Raw genomic sequence first — 24,470 nt, 5'->3', positions numbered from 1 at the left:
AGGTTTGCTGCCAAATAAGAATGAGTTACCTAACAATTGAACAAACAGCTGTTGATTTAAATGTGCATCTGAAATATGTTATGTGCAAATCCCTAGCAGGATTAACAGTTGCCCTTTCTAGATAGATGAACTGATTTAATCAACTTAACAATGAAAGAAGGTTGGTCTAGTGCATGCCAGACAGGGCCTGCAGCTCCTTTGGCATGATTTTTGCATGAGCAGTCTCTCCAAGTGAGGCTGTGATAACAGGTTACCATATTATGGTTCTAGCTGGCAGGATGAAAGATGGGGGAATTCCTGAGGAAGTCGGTGTTGACTAGTGAGACACTTTCCTCAGTTAAGTGTTTGGTAGAGTCTTCAAGCTAGAGGTGGACATTTTCTAACAAGGACACATTGGCCAGCTCTACATACTCAAAGCTTTTGAAAGACTTTTCCTAGTTTCATGTAGTTATACATAATAATTGCATTGCTATGGGGTGGTAGACAATTACTGGTATCTCTTCTAGCAGTAAAGTGTTGGAGTATAGAGTGATGGGGTTGTTGTTGCTAACTACATGGGGAATAATACAACCCTAGAATTCCACCTGTAATGTCTATCGTTTTGTCCTCTCCTGTATTAACTCTTAGGTCAGGATCTCTAAAGGTGGACTTTAAATGAGAATTCTTGTGTAAGTGATTTACTGAGACCAGACTCTCTATGGAGCTCTGCATAAGACTGGGGGAAGCATAATAGAACAGTGGAAGAACCTATATTAAAGATGAATTCAGATGAATTTAATAAATAATATTTATGAAATCACAGGCATCTGTTCCAAAAAAATTAGTGATGCATTATCAAAGTTACCTGGCAAGATCCTTTACATACTCTCCTCCTTAATATTGTTCAACCACATGTTATCTTTCTCTTTTAAACTAAAAAATTTGTTATATACTATTTTAATTAAGTATGCATTCATCGACTTAATAATCCCTCTGTTATGTAGTCTAGACCAATAGTTCAAGCTATTTTATTATTTGTCTGAGATTTTGCCTAAAAAAAATGGCAAATTTTTAATGGTCTGTGTGTTTGGCAAATATCTCTTCGTATATGTTGCAATAAATAATACAAGGCGTTTATAGATGCATCATTTAATTACTATTTATAAAATACCGATCTAATTTTAAGTATATTTTATTGATTATGCTATTACAGTTTTCCCATTCCCCCCTCTTTATTACCCTCTGCCCTGCACCGTCCATCCTGCCATCATTCCCCACCCCTTAGTTCACATCCATGGGTTGTACTTATAAGTTCTTCGGCTTCTCCATTTCCTATACTCTCCTTCATCCTGTCTATATTGTACCTGTGATTTACACTTCTTATTCCCTGTACCTTTTTCTCCATCCTTCCCCCTCCCCATCTCTGCTAATAACCCTCCATGTGATCTCCATTTCTGTGAGTCTGTTCCTATTTGAGTTGTTTGCTTAGTTTGGTTTTGTTTTTTAGATTCAGTTTTTGATAGTTGTGAGGGTATTTTTTTTTGTCATTTTACTATTCTAACTTGGTATTTTTCTTAGATAAGTTCCTTTAACATTTCATGTAATTATGGTTTGGTGATGATCAACTCCTTTAACTTGACATTATCTGGGAAGCACTATATATGCCCTTCCATTCTAAATGATAGCTTTGCTGGATAGAGTAATCTTGGATGTAAATCCTTACCTTTCATGATTTTGAATACTTCTTTCCAGCCCCTTCTTGCCTGCAAGATTTCATTTGAGAAATCAGCTGACAGTCTTATGGAAACTCCTTTGTAGGTAACTGTCTCCTTTTCTCCTGCTGCTTCTAAGATTCTCTCCTTATTTTTAATCTTGTGTAATGTAATTATGATGTGCCTTGGTGTGTGCTTACTTGAGTCTAACTTCTTTGGGACTCTGAGCTTCCTGGACTTCCTGGAAGTCTATTTCCTTTGCCAGACTGGGGAAGTTCTCTTTCATTGTCGTATCAAATAAATTTTCAATTTCTTGCTCTGTTTATAACATAATTTTAAAGAAATACTTGGTTTAGAACTTCTACTACATTTACTCTTATTTCTTGCTTTTTAACTTTTATAATTGAAAATATGTCTATTAAAATAAATTAAAACTATACTCATGAAATATTTATAATTAGATAAAATATGTGGTATTTATGAATATTATAAAACAAATCAGGAGAGAAGTAAGTAGGTGCATAACCAAAATAGTGTTGCCCTTGATGGGCAATTGAGGATTCATTATACCACTTTTTCTAATTTTGAATGTTTGAAATTTGCCAAAATTAAAGGGTAAAGAATGTATAATAATGCTAGATGGAAACTACCAAATTAGAGATATTTCTGATTCTAAAGTAGCATATTTTTATCTTTTGTATATTTTATTACACTGAAAGGAATAGTTTAAATTGTATACTTAATGAATATTAGAAATTATTATTTGGCTTCCTGGTAGAGTTTTTATATTTTAATGCACATCGATTTGCATCAGTATTCTTTAAGAATGTATTTCTATTTTTCAGCTAAGTTCAAACTCTGATATAAGGTTGTGGCATTAGATATTTTTAAAAAAAATAAAGTATCCATTTGGCAGTAAAGAAGCCTATTTATTATCTGTTCCTGGATAACAGAATTATGGATGTAAGCCAGATATTTATACCGAAGTCCATATTAAAACAATACAAGCAGGCAAACCTAAATTGTTATTTTGTATTTTTTATTATTTTATTTACTTCCTCCATTAAATCAAAAACTTTAAAATAATATGTCCTTAAAGAATTTTAAAACTATATGTGCAATTGTCCTTTGTTTGACAAATTGCTTAATTAAAATATGATTTGATGTTAAAAATATGATAAAATGCCATATGAACTCACCTATAAGCAGAACCTGATCAACAAAACAAATACGCAAGCAAAATAAAACAGAGACATTGAAATAAAGAACAAACTGACAGTACCCATGTTACAGGGTGCAGCCAAGAGGGGGGGCCCCAAATAGGCATTTGAAATGGGGTCCAGAACTTAAGGTGTCCAGGAGATTTTAAGATGTCTCCAACCCCCCCCACCCAGGGTGTGGGTTGGGGGAAGGGACAAATGGAGCAGGGCCATTGAGATCTGTTTTGCATAGCAACAGCCTTGCAGCTACCCTCTGGCGTGGTCATTTAACATATCTATAGCCTTTGGCTGGTTGCTTAGATATGTTAAATAGCTGTGATCATCTCTGAGCCAGGGGACTGGAAGTAACTTCCCCACCAACATGTGACTGGGGGCAGATCCCCCAAGCTACAGCGCCTGCGTGGGAGCTCAGAGAAGATTGGCTCCAGGACATGGGGCCACACCTGCCCAGACTCATGATGGCAGCCCAGTAAAGCTGGAAGGATACAAGTTGTGGCATGTGAAGCCGAGTGTGGGAGGAGTCAGAAATGAGGCTGCAGAGGAAGATTGGCCGCGGGGATTTAAAACCCAGACTTGGCGGCCATTGAGGAAGAGAGCCATGGGCAGCCCTGAGAGAGAACCTTGTGCATCCCTGAGAAGGAGAGCCATGTGCAGCCCTGAGAAGGAGAGAACCACGCGGCTTTAGTAGCTGAGAAGGAGAGCCATGCGCAGCCCTGAGGAGGTGAACCATGCGCAGCCTTGAGAGGGAGAGAACCACGCGGCTTTGGCAGAGTAGGGACTCTCCCCTTCCCGCAGCCCTGAGAGGGAGAACCACAAGGCCTGGACAGAGTGGGGACCCCCACAGCTTTAGAAGGGGAACCACCACCTGGTTTTAGCAGAGATCCCGGCGACTCAGCCGAGGGTGCCGGGAACCCAGGGAGGTCTCCCAGTCGAGATGGAGGACTAACTGAGAACCAGAGGACTGTCTGAGCCATGGACTTCGTTTTCCTTCCCTGAGATACGGTACTCTGGACTGGGCAAAGGGGGAAGGAAGGAAGGACTGTGACTGTGTTTGTGGGTGTTTTAAGGGACTTTGGGATTTTGATAAAGACATTAGGTCACTACTTTAAGTTTGAATAGCATTAAATAAACATTCCCTTTCCTTTTCATGAATCTCTGGCATTGAGAGACGTCTTTCCTCTGGCGGCGGACATAACGGACCCGGGGCCTTCTTTCAATAATAGTATATTGTCTCAGGCTCCCCCCTTGTTTGTTCTGTAACACCCAGAGGGGATGGGGGAGAGGAATAATGGTGAAAACAAAGGAAGGGTCTTCAAGGAACATGTGTAAAGGACACATGGACAAAGCCAAAGGGGGCAGGAACAAGAGTGGTAGGCAGGGATGGGTGGGGCAGGGGGAGTGGTAGAGGAAAAATGGAGACAATTTTCCCTGAAAAAGATACAAAACTAAAATTATAAAAAAATTGATAAATAGCATTCTTTCCCCATTCAATAAGTTTTATCAATATTCCAAAAATTTTTAATATGGATTCCTATGTTATTTTTTCAAAGTTCTTAATATATCAGAAAATGATTCCTTAAATTAGTGTAACTTTGAAAGTACAATTTACCCACATTTTGACATTAATTTTTAATTGCGATAATAAGTCTTTAAAAATGAAAGAGATGTTCCTTTAAATTTTGTTTTTATTTCCTGAATTAATTTTTCTTACAATTGACATTCACAAGTTTCATAAAAATTTGTATGGCTCTTCTAAATTTAAACCAAGTTCTAGAACTAAAACAAGTGTTTCTAAACACTTTCTGATAATGTAGAGAACAGCCATCTAAGAACAAAATCAAAGAAATAAACAAAAATGGAAGATATAGCTTTGAGTACATAAATATTAAGTATGTCTTAATTTTCAAATAGCACAAAGTTTAAAGTTACATAAAACTTGGGGAAATAGTAGTTATTAGCTGATATTCATGTTTAGATGTCATTCACATGTACCATGTTGTGAAATCTTTGGTGTCAGAAAACATATCTTTATAATACTCTATGAGAGACAATGATTTTGGGGACTCCTGCAGTAATGAATCAGTTTATATGTAGACTATGTTTGCAAAGACCTCTGTAGAGAAAACAGCCTAGGGAGGCAGAGATCTGTCACCTTCGAGGGCAAAGGGCGGATTTGTTTCCAAGCCAGGAAGATAATGTCTCCCTTCAGGCAAAGCTTGCTCAGGTTCACTAGCACATTATTTAAAAGACTGGAAGATTTTGCTCTAGGTGAAATCAGCCAGGGGGTGAGGGACAAATAACATGATCTCACCTTTAACTGGAACATAATCAACAAAAGAAGAAAGCAAACAAAATATAACCCAAGTCATTGAAATTAAGAACAATCTGGCAATAGCCAGAGGGGAGGGGGGAGCGGGCAGTGGGGATAAAGGTTTTCAGGAACTACTATAAAGGACACAAGGACAAAACCAAGGGGGAGAGTGGAAGGAAGGGAGGGAGGTGGGTTTGGAGGGTGTGGGGGGAGGGGTGGGGAGAAAATACAGATAACTGTAATTGAACTATAATAAAATAATTAAATTAAAAAAAAAGGTCGGGAGATTTTTAATTTCCAAATCTCTCAGCTGTGACACCAACCTACTCAGGAGCCAGTATCCACCCGGACCAAGCCCTGTTTGCCTTGTGTGTCGAGGGGAACCACTGAGAACATGAAGTTAATGTTCTTACTGTGCTATGGAAAGTGTTTTGTTTGTTTATTTGTTTGTTTTATATCTCAGACCTAAGAGTCTCATGCCTTCTCCAGGCTAACTTGTTAGTTTTCAGGTAGAGCAAAATATCAGACTGTGCTCAGTTTTTGACAGGACACACCGAGGCCAGGGGCCTTGCATATGACACATACTGCAGATGAATAAATAAGATGTTGAAGACAAAGAGTAACAACTGAGACCGAAGATTGTTATGTTTTGCTCGGTTTAAACCTCAGTGCCTGAAAACACTATTAATTAAAATCAAAAAACAAAGCAAACTGAATACAACAAATCTGGTGAATGAACAAATAAGCAAGAATCCAGACATTTTGTGTTACTTTCAATTGTGTTTCTATGGCTCAATAAATAAATGCTAGTTAGATTTCAGAAAATATAATTTAATTATTTTAATAAAGTTAATACTCAGAAAAATGTCCATCAATATTTCTTTGAACAAACTAATTCAAACTGCATTATGGTGGATTCTTGGTTCTTTTTGTAATCGAGAAACAGCAAAACTTGAATGTTTTTTTAACTTAGAAAACAGTACAAAAAATTGTGTAAAATTTTATTTGCATACAACATAAACTAAATGCTATTTTATGTGTTAAATATAATCATGTCAAATGATTATAAATCAGTTTGTATGTTTAACTCATGCAATAGACAAAAGTGTTTGTCTTTTCACATAGTAGCAAAATGAGTAAACTGCTGAACATGTACCTTTATCACGTTGCCTTTTGGTTCTTTTTCACTGAAATGAAATTGAATGAGAATTATGTTCTTGTCATATGTAATTCAAAGTGGACATGAATTTTCCAAATGCATATATCTGAGAAATAAATTAGCACATCAGACTAGATACATGGAGAAAACAGAGTATGAAATGGAACTAGTTTTAGTATTTTATGCAATGTGATTTCATAAAAACTAGTGAAAAAGCAAAGTAGTAAGAATCTTATATTAAATCATGAACACTTGCAAGAAAGGGTGACAATGCTAATGAGGATTAGAAATGAGGTTAGTGAGGAGAGAAATGAGAAAAAAATGTGTTTTTTTCTAATAAATAAATTTTGTTACACAAGAAGTTGTCACCTCACATATTAGAACACTGGTGAATGAGTTGCCTTTCTGCCATCATCAAATGGCCCCAGGTAACAAATCGTATGATAAAAAGAGATAAGGAGAAAGAAGAGAGATAGGGAGAAAGAAGAGAAAAGGGGAAAAGAAGAGAAAGAGAACAGGGAACCGCCTATCAGAACTCTCCCAAAGCCAAAGCCAGGCAGTGAAAGACAATACCATAGGATCTCACCTTTAACAGGAAGCTAAACAACAAAACAAAGAAACAAGCAAAATATAACCAAAGACACTGAAATAAAGAACAGACTGACAGAGTTCAGAGGGGAGAGGAGAGGGAATTTCAGGGGAATTTCAGGGGAAAAGGGGAAGGGTTTACAAGAACAAGTGTAAAGGACACTTGTATAAAAACTAGGGGGGGTGGAAATGGGAGGGAGGAGGGGAGGGCTGGGGGTTGGGTTGGGATGGGAGTAAAAGATAGAAAATTGTACTGCAACAACAATTTAAATAAAATTTTTTTAAAAAAGAACTTTCCCAAAGCTTTTGGAAGACTAATATAGCCCTGGGAATCTAGTGACAAATCAGAAAGTGCAGCTTCTTTTCCAAAGCAGAACCTAGAATTGTTTGGGGGATACAATTGCAAATGAAGTGAATGAGTGGGGAGTAAAGAGTAATATAATGAATATTTTTAAATGCCATCAATCTATGAGGTCTAGAAAGATGAAAGATACCAGGTTGTGTTAGGAATGAAGTTTGATAAGACCTGTTGCTCAATGCTGTTACAATATCTTTCTGCTTGAGAAAAAAAATCTAGCCCAGTGTATTAGGATCTACACACCTAGAAACTTGTTATGCAAACTCACAGAATGTGCAGAAGATCCAGCAAAAGGTAATAATATAATAATTATAATCAATGCTATGTGTCTTTTTACACATGTACATTTTAGTAAATAAGTAATGCACATTAAATATAAATCAATATAAATAGTATTAGAAAAATATCTTCAATAACTCCATTGCATAGAAGTAACTGTAGTAAATTTAAAAGTATTCTTTCTCTCTAACAACTTCATGTTAATTATAATCCAAGCACCAGGTTGGTCACTGAAGGTAAAATTATCAACATAACACAATAGTTTAGACCCTTAAAGCTCACGTGTTCTATCAGAGAGAGAAATGAAATTTAGGCATATGAAAAAAATGTTTAAAAGCTATAGATTGTAATAAGCGTTATTAGAGACACAAGTTGAGTGTTGGTTAAGGACTGTTAGTGGTGCTGAGTAAAAAGGTCCTTGCACTGGGATGGCACAGGAAGGCTTCTCAAAGGTAGTTTCCTCTAAACTGAGTCATGAGGGATTGAAAAGTATCCAGCCATATAAGGAACAACCAAGTGGAGCAAACACATGGACACACATAGAAAATAAAAAAGAGAGAGGCACCAGATAGGGTTGGGGAGGGAGAAAGGGTACAAAATATTGCAGTCTCTGGTAGATCATTCATGGTTGATTGATTGATCCATCCAATAGTCAACAAATATTTAGTGAGTATCTATTATGTATCAGGGACTATTCTAGGGACTGGGAAATATTTCCTATGGAGTTTACACTGTATGTGAGAGAAAGCAAAAAAAAAATAAATATGATAAATAAAAAAATATTCAGTATATTGATAAGTGATAAATGCTTTGGAGAAAAATAAAACAGTGGAGGGGAGTAGAGAATAGCCCTATAGGGAATGGCTTGAAAACCGTATTGTAATGGTCCAGGGAAACATTAGGCAGAGATAATAAAGGCTCGAGCAGTGTACAGGGAATGTCAGTTGCAATATTTACACATGTTAGATTTAAATGATTTTTGGATTCCAAGTGAAAATTTGGGTGGATGCAGAGCATGAGAAATAAATAGTGTAGGATGACTCCTGGGTTTTCAGCTGGAAAAAAAAAAGGGTGTTCATTCAAGCTATGACCAAAATATGAGATGGAGAAGAACGGCAAAATCGTGATTTTTTTCCTGTACCATTTACAGAGTGATGCATACTGAAGTGAGCTGATCAATCAAAAAGTTAATGGGAAAAATAAATTTTAAGTTGGTGTTTTGTGCTTATAGTTATAGTCTCCAAGGACATAAGAGAGCAAGATAAAGAAGTTATTTAACATCTCCATGCCTCATTTTTCTTTTCTATAAAACTAAGGTAAAATGATGTAAACTTTATGGAGTTTGTAAAGGATTATAAATAAATAATCCTCATAGTAATGAGGATGTTTTAAAAAGAGATCACTAAAGGATAAAAATGAGATTGCAAATTAAAGTCAGAAGAAAACATTTTCTTCAAATTTAAATTTGATAATTTAGTAACTGTATGCAAATATTTAAAAACAAATTCCTTAAAAAACATTCCAGGAGTAGGGGCTTGGGTGGAAAGAAATTGACATCCTATGAAACATAGTTTTAAAAAGTTAAAGTCTAAATTTATGATTTTCTACTTGACAAGTGTTGCCTGATTGGATTGGCTCAAACATTTTGGTTCCTATCTTAAATTTAATTTCTTTAAATAAATGTATTAAATCTTCCATACTGAGATATTAAAAATAAAGATAATCTATGTTCCCAAGGAGAATCAAATTAATTTAGCCACCAAAATTCAGTAATGTTATTTTAGCATTGTCAGATTCTACTTTGAAAACTGTCAAATTTTCATGCATCAGTGATGAAAAGAAATCTTCAGTTGCATCTTTCTGTTATATTCAGGTAAATTAACTCTGTTATAGGTTTTTTTTTGTTGTTGTTGTTATTATCATTCTCCCAGTGAACAATTTACCATTTTAAAAATGTTTCCTGACTCCAAGATTGAAAACAAACGTATGACTTCAACTCTTTTTATGTTTTAGTAAAGGAAATATATAAATATGTATATATGTGTATACACACACACACACACACATACACACATATATGATTTCTCAGTTATTGCCAACCATTGAAAAGCACAATACTGTTACAAACTTACCACCTGTTTAAATCTGCAAGGATCATTCATTCTTCTTTTTTATATATTTTTAAATATTTTATTTATTTATTTTTAGAGAAAGGATAAGGGAGAGAGAAAGAGAGGGAGAGAAATATCAATGTGTGGTTGCCTCTTGCATGTCCCCTACTGGGGACTTGGCCCACAACCCAGGCATGTGCCCTGACTGGGAATTGAACCAGCAACCCTTCAGTTTGTAATTTGGCTCTCATCTACTGAGCCACACCAGCCAGGGCACATTTTTTTCCTTTCTCTTCAAATAATTACAATCACTAGAAGTTTTTTCCAGAAATAATGCACAGGAATTCTCAGTCCTAAATTATCTTTAGATAGAATGACCAATTTCCAAATGCTTTTAAGCCTTTTAAAATTATAAATGACTTTTTTTTTGTTTGATGATCTAATTGCAAAAGAAAACTGCTGTGCCAGAAAAGTCTGGTTTAAAACTACCAGAGAAAATAAAAAAGGTTTGTGAATAAATGAATTTCTACAAAAATAAAATAATCATAAAAATACATATACAAAAAGCCCCCTTTTTTATCAGAAAGGTAAGAATATTAAGTATAGAAACATATTATTTCTAATTTCTGTTTTCTTCATTAAAGTCCTGAATGAAGTCAAGAGATAACCCTCTCTGTTAACTGAATCTGAATTACTGTAAAAGTTTGCCAACTTTTAATTTTTCTATTGGGAAAAAATTAAGTTTAAAATAAGTGTTGATCAAATATAATCATACATTAAAATTATTATTACATATATAGAAAGCAATTATGTGCAGTAAATAATGGTTGATATGTAAAAAGGAAAATTAATTTGCTGCCTCTCTTTCAGCAACTTTATGAGAAATATCTTAAATGATAGTCAGTGGTATATAATTAACAAACAGTATATTAGTGAAGATCTAAATGTCTGATACGCACTTGTACTTATAATAATCAACTCACACAACTTAATTGTTAATTGCTAGTAACTGCCCAAATTATATTTATTCAATGTATCCATTGTTGAGCAACCAATTTAGTATAAAATATAATTTAAGGGAAATTACAGATTAGTACAAATTATGGAAGAATACTTGGTGACAGAACAAAATAAAGAAACTTTATGTGATCACTTGAGACCCTGTTAGAACATGTGTATATTCATATTAAGGAAAATAATCAGAGAAAATCAAAGAACTGTTCATTATACCAATATTTACAATAGAAAAAAGTAATAAATATGAATTATCTACTTTAAAAAACTGAATTACCTTATTAGGTAAACTATTCCAAATCAATGGACTTTTATAAAATAACAACCAAAAAATGTTCTTTTGACCCTAAAACTGCTCAAAAATAAAGTATTTAAAAAGTTATTATAAATTTATAAATATGTAGAAATTTTCACAATTTATTATCAGATACTTAAAATCAACCACAAAACATTAGGTAAGCTATGATAGCAACATTATGTAATTATAATCAATTATAGAGATGAAAAATGTTACAAAGATATAACAATAATATCCTTTATTCAAATGCTGCAAGTGCTTTCAATTTTTCATGTGATCATTCCAACAACTACCAGAGGTAGATACTAAATTCCTAATCCCATTTGGTAGCTGAATAGACTAATGGTCATAGGCATCAAATACTTTACCAAATATCAATTGCTAAATGACATCTCTAGAAGATTAAATTATGGGTATTAAGATTGCTCTTTTTCTAGCCTAAATGATTGAAAGTGTTCATCCTATGTTACAGAATCTATGAAAGGGAACTTTTATTGTTTTGACAATTAGAGAAAATAATATTTTATAAATATGTCTTTTAGAAGCTCATGTCTGACATTGAAAATGTACAGGCATTTTTATAATACCGACAAGTATTCTCATCTAAAAATTTTTAATAGTTCTGTTATGTTAGGTCAATTATAAAGAATAATGTTATAAAATTGTGATCCTGTATTAATAATATTCTTGTTGTTAATAAATACACTTTAGTTTGAAATATTTTATTTTAATTAATAGTTGGGTTATCATGTTTTCTATGTGTATAAATAATATGATTATTGAGAACTATATCACAGAAATGTATATTTAAATAAAATCATATGTACACATCAGAAAGGTTACTTAAAATATCAAGTTAGGACTCTTCACTCAAGAGAGATGGTCGTCAAGTGTTTAGAATTTTTAATATTTTCTTTATAAAAACATGTATGTTAAGAACAAGAATCATTTTCTAATAAAATTGAGACCCCTTCAGCCTAACTTTTCTCTTACTTTTTATTCTTTTCATTTATTCCACTCTTTTTCTCCAAAGAGCATCTATATTAGTTAAATTAAATTCTCATGAACTATAAAAATGAATGTTTCTCCCACCCCCCAAGCATTAACTACTTTTTCTATCATGGGCATACTAAGGGCAATGAGGTCAATGGATTTCCAGCATATACAGCAAGCACTTTCTCAACTTCTAACCCTTAAAATCTGTCTGTTTTATTCTGAAAATTAGAAAAAGTCAGTATGAGATTTTCAGTCTTAAGACAATTTCTAGTATATAGTAACATAGAATTAATATTGGTGAAGGTTTTAGAGAATTAATATATAATTTTGCCATAAAGCAAAAATATGATTCAGCACAGATCAAGCTATCCTTCCACAACCCCACTAAGACTGACAATTTGCAAGACAGAGACAGATTAGAACATTTGGGACAGGTGCAAGCATATATTTATAATAAATCTGTTCTATAGAGACAATGATGTGGATCAAATGGGCCATGTGTCAAGTATGGAGCAGAAAGCATCAACCAATAAGACAGGTTTGGATCTGATGCTGTTTGAACAGGTGCAGGATACCTACAAGTATAAAAAATGTCCATCTATTGAGTGGAGCATATCCAGTTGGAATCAGTACTAATTTGTAACAGATGAAGAAAATCTACCAAACACCTGTTAGGTTTCCGAAGAGGAAATATGTTGGTAGTGTTAGCTAATTAGGTTGTCGGATGATTATAAAAAACTATTGCGAGACAACTGAAATTTAATTTTTAATTTTTTTTAAGCATCATCATACTAAACTAATTTGCCTGGATATATGAGTGATGCTAACTTCTTATAAGCAAAGCAACTTTTCCATTGGAAAATTTTAAAAATAAAATTTAATGTATATCGGCACTTAAATTTATAGGAAAAAATTATGTTTAAAATAAATTCTAATCTATTTCTCCCAGAAAAAAAAATCACACTTAAAATAAGAAAATAAATATTTCAATGTCATGGACAAAATCCATAAGATTTATGATTATCAATTTTTAAATAGATTTAAGTGGCTCAGAAATAGTAGATAAATTATACACACAATATTGTTTAAGTATCACTTTGAAAGTGACTTTCTTGGAAATAAAAATTTAGTTTATTGTTCAAGAAAAGATTGAAATAGAGTTGGCCTCTGGAACATGTCTCTAAAATAATTTTGAAGTCTTATGATGTAATAATTAATTAAATATACCACTATTGTTTCAAATTTCTGTGAAATTATTCTGACTTATACAAAATCATTGTTACCTACCATTCCTGATTTGACTTGCAATGATTGTAAAGTAATAGGGAAAAACTGTTGGCAACTGAAGTTAGTGTTAAACCAGTTTACTCTGAATACTTGCAAACTCAGAAAATCATTAGAATATTTAACAAATGACTGAAATATTTTTCCAATATTAAATAAACTTTATTTTTAATTTTAATTTATTTCCACAGAAATTTTTAAATTAAATATTTTTGGGAAAATTACTGAAAATTTATTTAAATATTCATGATACATATGAAGGTTTATGATACTCTGAAAATTTGGCTCTTATAAAATTGTTTGTTTAGAACTAACGATATATATTTTTTAAACTTAACACATTTGCTATGTTGTTTCCTTTTCTGTTGTCCTTGTATTGTGTGTTAAACCCCTACTAGAGTTGCCAAGTTTTTAATTTTACCATCTGCCTTGAAACCATGCCCTGTTGCCAGGACTGATGGCTCTTCACCGTTTTGGCCAAGTAGTATGTTCTATATCTCTTTAATGCTTCCATTTAGGGCACAGGTTATTTGAATCCTTTTAAAAGTGTATCTTTTTCTTTACCTGTATGTACATTTTTTCAAAAAAAATCTATAACCCTAAACCAAACTAAATGTGTAATAAGAAAACATTGGAAGAACCTAACTGATGGGTATTCTACAAAAGGTATGACTAGTACCCTTCAAAAGTGCCAAAGGCATGAGTACCTAAGAAAGACCAAAGAACTGTCACAGATTGGAGGGCACTAAGACATAAGATATAATGATTAAATATAATGTGATATCCTGGATTAGATTCTAGAACAGAAAAAGAACATTAGCAAAAACCTGGTGGGACCATTGGTTTAATTAACTGTGTTGCATTAAAGTTAAGTTTCAGTTTTGATGAATATAGTATCGTTAGGATTAGGGGTAGCTGAGTAAAGTATATACAGGCAATGCTCTTAATTGTATTTGCAGCTCTTCTATAAATACAAAATTAATTTAGATAAGTATAAAAATTAAGTGAAAATATAAGTAAAAGAAAGTAGAAATTGCCAGTCTTGCAACATTCCCTAGGAATTTAAGCAATCTCTAACAATGGGTGTACCAGTAGTGGAACAGGTGAGAAATGAGATAGACATCTTGGCTTTGACAATGCCAAAAATGGTCTGAGTTCCTCTATGACACATACTATTTTATTTATCTAATAAGAAATGAGTTATAGGTCTTCAATTAATTTAATAGTGCATTTCTGTTGTTGTTGTGCAGACATTATGTTTAGCGTAAGTAAAACGCAGGTGAACTATCTATAAGCAGTTTCCTTACTCTTTTAAGCATATATTCTAATGAAGAAAAGAGAAAAATTCAAATGAACCAGTCAACAAGAAAATTGAGAATGCTACAAATTCTAGAAAGAAAATAAGCAGATTCTGTAAGGGTGACGTGAGGGAAATGAATGGGGCTGCACCTGGACTTCACAGTCTCACAGGGCAGATCAGGTTCCCCCAACAAACGTGTCCTGAGCGTGATGGCCATTACATATGTCTGAGTTTTAACAGGTCTATGAAACGAGTAAATATCAAAGCAGGAGAAATTGTGAGTCAGAGGAGAGTTTGTATAGAACATAGAGAAATTGAAGAGAAGTAGTGGAAGATAGTCTGGGTCTTCCGCAAACTTGAAAGAAATTTGATACCTCAGTTACTCACCTTAGCTAAACTAAAAAATTGTGATTTCATCCACGTGTCCATATGAATAAAGGCACATTTAAGGAATAATTTTAAAAAAGAAAGTTGATAGTGTGGTTTCAAAAAAGAATGGAGGCAGAAAGTTAAATTAGGACATAATGATAACAATAATAGCAGCTAATACTTATGAACTCAGTATAAGTGCTGCAGTATTCAAGATGTGTTATGTTTAGCAGCTTGTCTATGATGCTTGTATAAATTATTATTGTATATTATATGATATATGTATATTGTATTGAATCTATGATGTGGAAAATAATTACTATTATTTTTAATATGAGAAAATAAATTCCTATAGTGGTTCAGATTCAAATAGAAAAATGATGAGAACCTCATTTAAAGTCACATTAGTCCTCTGAATTATTTAGGTTTGTAAAAGAAGATGCACCGTTCCTTCTATATTGCTAAAGAATGGGAAATTAAAATACCCTTTTGAGTCCATTAGTTTCTTTGAAAGTCTTCTGCAAATAAAATACTGGTACAATAGTCAGTGTTATAAACTATTTCTAAAAATGTATGTGTGGAATACTCTTCAAAATCTGTCTCATATTTTAGGGAATTATATGATATATGGCATAGACACTTACATTTAGACAAACCATTTTAATTATTTGAACCAAACACACACATATTAATAATCAGTTTCTTGCTGACTGAACTTAATAAACCCAAAGAGTGATGCACAATAGGAAGTAACAGTTTTTATTCTAAATAAGGAAAAAAACATGAATTCTACAAGGATTATTAGAAAAAGATTTGAATTTGAATCTCACCTCTGCTTTTTTTGCCCAGTGTTGTTTATATTGATAACATTGGAAAAGAAAAAAAAATCTATTGGTAGGAGCATTTCCACATTTATCTAAGAATATATAAAAGTAAAGAAAAAATGTAAAGTCCACCTTTAATCACATCAGAGTAATACACAAATCATGATGATTGTTCAGTTCTTTAATTATGAGTGCACAGTGTTGTTCCCACTGATAATGTCATCTATTATATTATCAAAGCTGCCTTTATACTAGGTAAAGTTACCACATGGTCTTTATGTTTTCCCATTTTCAGCACCAATGTGTCCACTATTATAACAAGTAACAATTGCAAAAGATGAAGCACAAAAATACCCCTTGAAATGCTTATTTTATTATAACGCTCAGACATATACCCTCTGCACATAGAAATATTGATTATTCTCTCATTATTTTAGGAAAATGTACTCATGTTAGATACAATCATTAGCATCTTGCTTTTCTCATCTATTAAGCCATTGTGGAAATGCTTACACTCCAAACAGAATTTGTTCTAAGGAACAGCCACACAATATTTCATGACCTTGAAATAGTTATGCATCAGTTTACCTATTACTTCCATATTGAAATGCTTCCACTTTCTTTCTAGTTCAATTTTGTTTTATTTTGCTTTGCTTTTGCTACAACAAATAATGCTTCAGAAGAAATTCTGAAGAACAAATTTCTGGGAACAGTCCTTTCCAACATGATATTATTTCAGTTGTTGGTATAGAGTGCCAGAAACTGAATTGTTGAGACAATGAGCACATTTTTAAGGCAATAGTTTTTAAAATACACTTTTATTTCTGTAGCATTTCTGGTTGAAATGAGATTGCTGAATCAATGGGTACATTTTCATTGCTATTGCTTTTGAAATATGCTTTTCATTTCTATAATATAGAATTCTAAGAATGGGATTTCTGCGTAAATGTGTACATTTTTATGCAGTAATTTCCAAATGGTGTTCTATGAAAACAGAGATTTTATTGTTGTTGTTATTATTATTTTTCTATTTATAGGGAGGTAAGAGAGTATTTACTGGGTGTCATATATTGTGTCACTTTTATGTTCCAACCAGAGCAGGTCTGCATTTTATACATTTGATGTATTGCTATGACAGCTGTTGTTAAAGTATTTACCAGATTTTGTTTCTCTTTTTCCCTGGATACACATCAACACTACATTTTCTAGGTTTTCTTCCTGCTTCATTGGGCCATGTGACAGAGTTCCAGACATTGAAACAAGAACACAGCAAGTGTGATCAGCTACATCCAAGGCTGCACTGTGGAGAAGCCCCACGTGCTTCGTTATCTGTTTACCTTCCAGCCTACCCATGGGAAGCTATCATGGTGATAGCTTGGAAGTCCTATATGGAAGACTGAAGAAAGTCTGTTAGTTTAAGTGATTGTGGGAAGATATGTCCACCTGCTGACTAGGAAAACTCACCATGAAAGATTATTTTGCAGGGAATATCATGTCTAGACCATTATACTTTTCTGGGAACAATTTGTTACACAGTTAATATTAAATGAATAATATTCATATTCCATATAAGAATTTAGTAGAGTCAAAGCTTTCTGAAGTCAGGTACCCTGTCCAATATCTTATGCAGTTTTTAATATAATATCCACCAGAATGAATAAGTCAACTTGCTGATAATAATGATGAAGACAAGGATTATAGAAATCAAAAGAAACAAGACACTTTAAAAATGCAATATGTTCCAAAAAGATTGAAAGTTAGTAGTTATTATCAGTTTGAGAACACAAGAAAATAACACAAATCACATATAGAGTTCAATTTATTAACCTCTATTTCAGGATTTTATAAATGACATCAACACACTGTGTCTTTTAATAAATTCTATACTGGATGTGATAATTGTGTGATACCGTTTAATAAAATATAATGAAATCAAGATTAAAATGTGACCACTGCTAATCCTTGTGACACCCTTTACCAGGAGTAGTGGTAATGTTACACAATAAAAACAGGGAGGAACACTTTATTTCTCCTGATGAAATAGAAATATATCAGTCTCTCTTTTCTTATTTTTCTTTGTTCATAGATTTTGTTTTAAGGTGAAATTAGATTTGTCTTCCAAAATTTGTCCAACAAAAAGATTCCTCTTTTCTTCCTTTCTTCATTCCTTAATAATGTTATCAGAGAGCCATTAAACAGACATAAACAAAGAGGGGACCACATTGAAGCTTGAGGCTCATGTTAACAAAGATGCCCAATGGGGTGGGAGCTGTAGGTGTTAGTTACTGGTTTACATGCACACCACAAGACCTAGTGATTCATTGCCACCCATATGCCCCTATAGAAATGCCTGTGTATGTTCACCAAGAGACATGTATTAAGTATTCGTAAAAACATAGTTTGTAACAACTCTAAAATTTTCACCAGTCATGTACTATCATGAGGAGAATGGAATAATAAATTATGGTATTCTGAAAAGGTAGAATGCTATGTGCCAATAAATAATGGCATATTACTACAGGAGAAAACAATAGGTCTCATAAAAACTAAGTGACGTAAGCCAAACCTCCCGAAATAAACTACACCATTCCATTTACATAAAGTATACAAAAAGTACAAAACAGCCCAAACAAATCTTTTGAACAGAAGTCAGTAAAGTGAATATCTTCCATTGGAAGGGGCTTGTTGGATCTTCTAAGATGTAGCTGTTTTATTTTTTTAATTTTAGTTCTTGTTACACAGATGTCTTATTCTGGGAAAATACATTGGGTTCTATACTTATGTATTTGCTATATTATGCATTAGTATGCATTTCAATAAAAAATTGGTCATTGATGTTTTTGAGTGAGAATTAATTTTTATTATAAACTAAATGGGATTCTATACAAAATGTAAAAATGAATGAATCTTATAAATTGGGATTAAAAGTCTGTAATTATTGAATAACTTATTTAACATCATATTTAAGTATGTCTTGCCCTAAAACCAATATAATCAGATTAAGACTTTCCATATCTTTAAAAACATTTATTGAATGTTTCATTTCTGTATTTATCACAAGCTAAACTTATGAAAACAGTCTCTTTTCATAGTAATTCTCACTGTAACACTGTTTGCATTTCTGCCATGAAAAAATTGTATTCCCACAGTTTTTAAAAATCTACATAATATAATCTTTGAATGTACCACAGTTAATTTTTAAATATGGATGGTGTAAAATATAGTAAGAATTACTACTTTACCTTAGCAGTTGCAATCATTACCTATTAAGTAATGTAGTTAACACTTTTTTCTTTCTTTTTTTTTATAGGAAGAATAATTGAATAACATTGTAACATCTTAAAAATGGGAGAGGAGGAAGGGAAACAAAATGAATGTATGTAAATTTATAAAATATGTGTAAAATAAAAGTTACTATTTCTTTTATATATGCCAAAGATTTGTTTTGTAACTCAAAACCTATATTTTAATAACATTTAATTAAAGTTTAATGATAGATGTAAAGATAATTACTTATGTGTCATCTATGTTTTTAATGTGAAAGTATACAAGCTCCTCATGGAGTATTAGAAAACTGTTCTACGGGCTCGTAATTTGAACGGTCAAATTTCATAGGATCTTGTATATATGTATTATAAGAATACATCACTTTAAGGAATGTCAAGAATGGTTCTAGAGTATTCACTAGTCACTTTTGAGGTTGTAAGGCACAGGTGGCAAACACAAGGCCTGCAGGCTGAATCCGGTCCTCCACCCTGTTTTATCTGGCCTGGCACCTTGTTTCTACCCAGCAGCAGTGCCAAGCTCATGCTTAACTGTGAAGGAATAGTTACAGTTATACAGTCCTAAAATTACATTCAGCCCTCTGAAGACAACCATGAGGCTGATGTGGCCCCCGGTGAAAATGAATCTCACACCCCTGTTATAAGGAGTCTGCATGAACAGTGAAGGCAGGGTGGCAGTGTATAATGCCGTTATGCCACATGGTCTGTCTCTTTCATAAAAATACAAGTATTTTCATTTTATTATTTAAAATAAAACACAAAAATACCCCCTAGTTCTTCTACATGATAGGTAATAACAAATCATATTTTACCTAAAATCCAGAATGTTTCAAGTTTAACTTGTGATTTGTCACTTTATTCATGTTCACGCTTTGTCATTCTGCTTCACTAGGCTCCCTAGACATTCAATTTCCTTTTGTCTTGCTGTTAGCAAAATCACCTTCTAAATTAATAATGTAATTGGATAGAGCAATAACCAAAAGCATTTTGCTTTCAGAAATGAAATTGTATAAATTGTATTTTTGGGGGTTACTTCTTCGTAAATTATGAGCTTAATAGCGAAATAGAAGCCAACATACATTTCCAGCTAATCTCAGTGCTTCTGAACCTTTTCATGTCACGGTACACTTTAAAAATGATATCTGCAGACTCACTAGGGTAAAGAATTCAGGCTGCTTTGACAAGTAAGTAATAGACAAGGAGACTCCAGCTAAAAGGTGACCTACTCAACCACGCTGAGGTCCCTGAGGGGTAAATCTTAGTTGTCTTACCCTGGCGTCTCCAAAAGCAATCCCTGAAAAGCAGAGCTGTACGTAGTTTATTTGGGAAGTGACCTCAGGGAGTAGGAATGAGGAACAACAGAATCAAAAGAGAAGAAAGGATACATTTCACCATATTGGCCATTACTATGAGCCACAGGAGTTCCATCACCAACTGTTCACCTGGTGTATGAAGAGGAACAGTATGTATGTGTGTGTATATTTAGCTATGTCTATGTATTTATGAATTCCTATATTTATTGGCTTCCATTCTCCATTGGTCAGGGGTGCTACCATGAGCACTAACAACACAGGCTTGTGCACTGCACATTTCTTGGGTACTCCGCGGGTTTCCATATTGCTCAGGCACATTTGACAACAGGCCTGTGACGAGAAGTGAGATGCACACAGCGAGGGTCTGAGGTGAGGCTGCACCTGGGCAAAGCTGGATGAAATGTTCATGAAGCTTTCTCTCAGCTCAGTAACCACTGTTAAGAGCACTTAAAGTGGGGTGCAGCTGGTGTCTGTCATTGGATGGACAATAACCTATTAACAATTCATTAGCAACCATACACCTGCTTAGAAACTCTATGTTATTGGAACTTTTAGCAAACAGTAAAAGCTGTGAACATCACATAAACAAGACTTAAAATTATTCCTCCAGGTAAGTTGGCATTTGATCTTTTCAAAGGCTGAAATTTTGAGCCTTCAGAAGCTTTCTTGACATCACATTTGAGTCACTCTGTTGAGTTTTACTTCTTTTGTACTTGTAAACATAGCTTTCTTTTTTCAATTTTATGCCAATGGGCAACCCTTCAGATCACTGCTCTCAATAATTGATCTTCAATCCATGCAGGTTATGGCAGCTGCTGCAGCAGCAACAGCAAGAAAAAGTTTTGAGAGTAAAACCTCCCAGACTAAAGAAAGTTAAGCTATTATCTGAACACTTGTGATATATTCAAGCTAAAGACAGTGTGGAATTCAGAGAGCCACAGATAGGACCAAGTAGTTGAGTCAGTTCCAAGCTGCTACAACTCTGAAATGCCACTTTCCCTATATTAAACTTCAGTAAGTTTTTGTGAAACTTTATTAGATACATTGTCCAACTTGTGTAGTTTAAATAGGCAGTAGAACTGAGAGATTCCCTCTGCATTTGGTCTGGACACCTTCTCAGTCAACTATTTAATGAACATAATTTGACATAGAGTTAATATTTTCTCTACATTTCATGTTTTGGTTTTAACAAACTTTAATCTGTAGTGCTATAATGACAATATCCATTGAGAGGTTAGAACTTTTATTTTACACTGATAATTTCAATGAGTTCTAAAATTCCCTCCCATTCTCAAATGATCACCAGATGCTTGTAATCCCTGAATTAAAGTTTATGAATCTAGTCATAACTGATCTGCAAGATTGCCTCTTAAGCTAGTGAATGTCTAGGTCATTATTTGATTATTATCTTTCCAATTTTAGAATTTTGAGCAATAATATTTATTATTAATCACCTTTGCCTTAATGTCCTTTGCCTCATTTTCATCAGAACAAAAATATACTTATGGTAGCATAAAATATTTTAAAGAAAAATGTGGTTTCCATTAAAGCAGGGTGTCCAAATTTTTGGCATCTCTGGGCCACACTGGAAAAAGAAGAGTGGTCTTGGGCCACACATTAAACACATTGTGACACATACTCCCTAAAACTCTCATAGTGTTTTGAGTAAATTTATGATTTAGCGTCGGGCAGTATTCATAGCCATCCTGAACTGCATGCAAGCTGCGAGTTGGGCACCCCTGCAAGATTTATTTATTTCAAAATTTCAAGTATGCCCTTGAAGATAGGCAATAAATATGTATTAAATATCTTAGAAAAATGCTAATAAAAAAAGGAAGGAGCACTGAAACAGGTACCAGCAATAGAGTCCTGATTTTCTTACATATCTGGAGGAACTGAATATGATTTTGGGGCACATAGCTTTGGGTGTTGACCCCCAAAAAACTCCAGCTTTTTGCTCAGTTCTTATTTGCTGGCAAGAGGATTCAAGTGAAAGACAAATACATATAGTAGATACAAGATAGTGAGTTTACTTATGAAGCACACGAGCAAAAGAGCTGCAAGCAGACACCCAACTAGCCTGGCTGCCCTCCATATAGAGGAAATAAAGTCATTAGTAAGTTTGTTCTACCTACTTGAGCCAAGGCTACAAGTGTTTACTTAGCTTACCTAAGTAGCCAACTGACTATTGGTGTTCAGGAGTTATATGAGGTCTATCCAGAAAGTATCCAGCTACATAATATGAAAAAATAGAGGTATTTACTGAAAAATATATAAGATACAAGAGATATTGTATATATGACAATGATGCCTCAATCCCCTTCAAAGTTATGATCTTCTTGAGGAAATCTGGTTCATTAGTAGCAGTTTGAATCAACTCATTAGCAACTGCAGTATGATGTTCCTTCTGCTCTGGAATGAATTTTTCTATGACACGTTTCATGCTATGTTCCCAAGTCAAAAGTCTCAGAAACAGTAGATTTTGGAATCTGCAGATCAGTTTCTAGTTCTCACACTGTACTCACTGATCTTTGTTGATTGCAGCCCGTACACGTTCAACATTCTCAGGTGTTCTGCTTGTTGTAGGCCTTCCAGAACATGGATCACTTTCAACAGATTCTTGACCATCTTTGAAGCATTTGTGCCACACTTTTATTTGCACTGTACTCACTGTTTGTCCCGGAAAGCTTTCTGAATCATCCAAACAGTTTCTGCGGAGAAATGTTCAAGCTTAACACAAAATTTGTTGCAGATTTTGTTGTCTATTCACTCATTTTTTAATGCGATAGCCATACAGTCCACATGCTCACTCAAAGCCACTACTGCCCCCACTGACTAGTACAGTGAAGTTGTAATTGTTCACACATGTGCGTTCTAGTCCACTCTCCTTGGCTGTCAGATTACATCAATGTTGGGCAAACTGTTCTCATTATATTAACAATGGCGGGACATTTTTCCAGACAGACCTCATTGTACCTTAGTTAGCTTTTAGGTTCCTCCTACTTCTTCCCTTTCTAAATCTTGGGAATAATGTACAGCTACAAAGGCTTTCTTTCTCACTTAGTAAAGGCCCTTTGTCTTCATTTGTGAAATTGTTCCAGAGGCGCCCTTTCCCAGCACAGTCTCTAGGACTCCCTTCTTCCTGCGTTATTTCCACCTGTGATGTTCAGAAAACCTGGCAACCTTATCGGACCAGGCTCAGAACTGCTGAGTTAACTGGTGAGATAGGACTTCCTTTTGTTTCCAGCCTCCTGTTTCAAGTTCTTTGTTAGATTGTAAGAGCAGGGCCTTGCTTTATTTTCCTTCTGGCTCTTCTTTTCTAGCTGCTACATATAGTAATACCTTTTCACCTCAACCTCATCACAAAATTTCAAAATTAGAATAGATATTTTCCAAAGACTCACATAGGCATTTATATTTATGTAATATATTTAAATATATTTTTGATTCATATGTAGTACCTCTTAGTTATCTGTAACTAATCAGAATTATCTATTCTTTAGGATCCACTGTCACATAAAAAAAGTACAATTAACTGTATAGACATTCATATAATCATAAACAAAATGGGATATATATATATTCAGAGTATAATGCTTTATCTGTATTATTGTATATATTCATAATTATTGGGGTCTCACTAAGCTGTAAAGTCTTAGAGTAAAAAATGATTGAGCAGGACACCTAGTTCAAGTTCAAACTCAGTGCAAGAATTTATTATACTTCATACCTTAATGACAGTTAACTGGAATTTCCTGTAGTACCTCCTGTAGTAAGAACTCCTAGGAATGAGAAATATTACTAGCATATAAGACAAACCCATTCAATTTTGAATACATTAGCAATTCATTTTAATCAAATACATATCTATTGGTCATTTATAGAAATTTAAGTACTGTTTCAGGCACTCATAATATTCTTCTTTATACTGAACTTAAAGTGTGAATCAGTATATATTTTTCAATTAGATTATGTGATTAGTGAATGAAATGTATACACTTTAAGGCTATGATTATTTTTTCAAATTCACTGAAATGGTAACCTACACATCTTTGATAGAGTCTTCATTGT

This window comes from Phyllostomus hastatus, unplaced genomic scaffold (genome assembly GCF_019186645.2).
Source record: "Phyllostomus hastatus isolate PE091 unplaced genomic scaffold, TTU_PhHast_1.1 phas_contig_86, whole genome shotgun sequence".
Lineage (NCBI taxonomy): Eukaryota > Metazoa > Chordata > Mammalia > Chiroptera > Phyllostomidae > Phyllostomus > Phyllostomus hastatus.
Note: the sequence above shows the minus strand (reverse complement) of the source record.